The sequence below is a fragment of the Elephantulus edwardii genome, unplaced genomic scaffold (genome assembly GCF_000299155.1).
Source record: "Elephantulus edwardii isolate Elephantulus edwardi_28Jun2011 unplaced genomic scaffold, EleEdw1.0 scaffold00056, whole genome shotgun sequence".
Taxonomy (NCBI): domain Eukaryota; kingdom Metazoa; phylum Chordata; class Mammalia; order Macroscelidea; family Macroscelididae; genus Elephantulus; species Elephantulus edwardii.
This window is the reverse complement of record NW_006399806.1, coordinates 7383743-7387122: the sequence shown is the minus strand read 5'-3', so window position 1 is coordinate 7387122 and position 3380 is coordinate 7383743. Positions and strand designations below refer to the sequence as shown.

The following is a 3380-nucleotide window of genomic DNA, read 5'->3' as shown; positions in this document are numbered from 1 at the left end:
CTGATGCTTTTGTTGAGGTCCATTTTCCTGGAATCACTCACCATGAGTTAAGTTCTGACTGTGGAATTAAAGCTAGCCTACAATTATCCACAAAGATCAAAACATTGTGTAACCTAGATTTAAAAACAACAACAAAACCCAAAATGTAAAAGCCTTGTTCAGGCTGCAGCAGTTAAAAGTTCCAGCTTTAAAGACTTCCATGCAGGCATCTTGCTCCTAAAGAAATGAAAATAAGAGAATACATCTAGTTTTCCTTTCCAATCAGTAACTGAGAAGATATATCAGAAATGTTCAAACTACTGGAACTTTTTCTCATAAAAAAGTAGTAGGGAAGAGTTCCCCAGCGGTCCCGTGGATCTGTCTCTTGCTTCAACAGTGTTTGGACGGAACAGACCAGGCGACTTCCCCCCTTCCAACCTCCGACTACCCTCCAACGTCACCTCCAGGCGTAACCTCGGGACCATCTCAACCATCTCCTATTTTCGGGACCAACTAACACCTTTTTTTTGTTAGCCCCAAAACCTCGACCAACTATGAGCTCTCAGATCCGTCAAAATTATTCCGCCAAAGCAGAAGCTGGCGTCAACTGTCTGGTCAACCTGCACCTGCGGGCCTCTTACACCTGCCTCTCTCTGGGTTTTTATTTTGACCGCGATGATGTGGCCTTGGAAGGCGTGGGGCACTTCTTCCGCGAGTTGGCGAAGGAGAAGCACGAGGGTGCCAAGCGACACTTGAAGCTGCAAAACCAGCGTGGTGGCCTAGTCCTCTTCCAAGATATCCAGAAGCCATCCCAGGATGAGTGGGGTAAAACCCTGGACGTCATGTAAGCAGCGCTGGCCTTGGAGAAGAACCTAAACCAGGCCCTTCTGGATCTGCACGCCGTGGGTTCCGCCCACACTGACCCCCATCTCTGTGACTTTCTGGAGAACCACTTCCTGGACGAGGAAGTGAAACTGCTGAAGAAGATGGGTGACCATCTGACCAACATTAGAAGACTGGGCGGCCCCCAGGCTGGGCTGGGCGAGTATCTTTTTGAGCGTCTCACCCTCAAGCACGACTAGGGGTCTGCGGGGACTTGCAGGGGGAGACCTCTGTGTCCCCCTGCCAACAGCAGCAAGCTTCTCTATCCCACCCTTACGTAGAATCTTATCCACCCAGAAGGCCTTCGCCCAAGCCTTGGACCAAATGGAACAATAAAGCTTTTTGCAACAGAAAAAAAAAAAAAAGTAGTAGGGAAGTAATCTGGAACAGGAAAGAAATGTGCCCTTTTATCACGTATTAAAGTAGCAGATGCTGCAACTTGCAAAGAAGTAGTTTGTAAATCTGGATGAAGGTTATGAATCTTCTAAGGCTTTTCTTGAAAATACAGATAGACACTAAGAACTAGACAGACATCTAGTGGAGAACAGAAATCTTAGTTGTGGTGCTGGGCAAGAGTATTGAACATGGACTATCAAAAAAACCAAATAGGTCTGTCTCAGAGAAGGTGAAATCAATTTGTTTCTTCGAGGCAAGGATTTTGGGAATCTGTCTCGCATACCTTGGTATGTTGGCAGGAGGGATCAGTCCTTGGAGAAGGATTTTATACTTGGAAAAAGTAGAGGGACAGTGTAGGACAGAAAGACCCTGGATGAGAAAGATTGACACAGTGACTGGGATAATGGTAGTAGGTGTGTGGAAGACAATGAGGTTGGCTTAGGATAGGGCAGTGTTCAGAGCTATTGTGCATAGGGTCACTATGAGTCACAGGCAACTTGACGGTGCATAACAACAACAGTACTATTGTTTTGTGTTGGTTTCCTGTAACTGTTAAAACAAATGATCATAAACTTGGTAGTTCAAAATAATAAAAAAGTTATTATACTTCTGGAGAAAATGAAATATGATTTTGTTGTTGTTGGTTTTATATGCTGTCAAGTCTCTGGCAACTCATCATGACTCTATGTTCTAGAGCCCTAAACCCTGTCCTATCCTGTGCCAACCTCACTGTCTCTGACACACCTACTCCCTTTACCCCATTCACTGAGTCAATCCATCTCATCGAGGGTCTTCCTCTCTTGCATTGTCCCTCCACCCTCCCAAACATGATGTCCATTTCCAAGAATTGGTCCCTTCTTGCAACATGCCCAAAGTATGTCAGATGAATTTTCAGAATCCTTGCCTCCAAGGAGCAGCCTGGTTTCACCCTCTCTAGGATGAACCTGTTTGTTCTCTTAGCAGTTCATGGTATATTCCCTCTCTTCTCCAGCAGTACAACTCAGAAGCATCAATTTTCTATCTATCATCCCTAGTCACTGTCCAGCTCTCTGATGCATAACACACAATTGCGAAGACTATAGCCTGGATCAGGCACACCTTAATATCCCACCTGACATCATTGCTCTTCAGTACTCTGGATAGGTGCCTGACAGCTGACTTTCCCAATGCAATTAATCTCTTGATTTCCTGGCTGCTGCTACCAAGAGTGTCCCCACACTTCCAAACCTCTTTTTACTAATGCCAAGATCAATCTTACTGATCTACTGGGTTCACAATCTCTTGCAATACTCACATATCACAGAGACTCAGACTCAGAATTATAGAGTTTATTAGAGAAAGAAAAAGGATACAGTTTTTCATGATGGCAACAGGAATACAATCACTCAGGGCAGCTTCTAAAGAGTCCTCAGAGGCACCTTATCCTTCAGATTCACAGCATTAAGATAGGGTTACAAAGCTCTTAATCTTGCCAATTAGCTCATCTTGTAGCTCTCCAGCAAGCTTGGGTGGAGGCTTCTAGCTCTGGTTCCATGGAGTATCAGTCCTGAGGTCAGCTCTGCCTCATGTCGGGACTGCGTCTCTGCTGCTACTCTGCTGCTGCTACTGCTATTGTAAGCCCTGTTTTGAGAAGCACATGAATCTTTGACCCTGAAGGATGTGCATTTTTGCATTGTCTGCTTTGTCTTTGGTGATAGTGAGATTCCTCATTTCTGTTGTTAAATCCACTCAATTTAATGACAAGACTAGTCAATTCCATTGTGAATAGATCAATACAGCCTATTCTCATGTCCCTGTCCATCCATTTGGTCAAGTCACACTCAATTGCTAGAAAAGTAATTTTTGGAAAATAAACCTTTGACTGCATAGCAAATAATTGAAAAGATCATGGCCTGAATCAATCACATTTTAGTCTTCAAAGTGACATCATTACTCTTCAGTAATTTGGAAAGGTCCCTGACTGCAGACTTTCTCAATGTAACATATCTCCTGACCTCCTGATTGTCAAAAAATGGTGTTGATTATGGATCCAAGTAAGAAGTCATTGACAATATCAGTATTTTCTCCATTTATCATGATGTAGCCTATCAGTTATCCAGTAGGAAGAAATTTTATTTTTTTGT

The 3380-nt window shown here is 43.7% G+C and overlaps 1 pseudogene; it reads left to right on the top strand.

The window, feature by feature from the left end:
- Nucleotides 1-533: 533 nt before the first annotated feature.
- On the top strand, nucleotides 534-1061 carry LOC102871072 (annotated as a pseudogene).
- Nucleotides 1062-3380: the final 2319 nt, after the last annotated feature.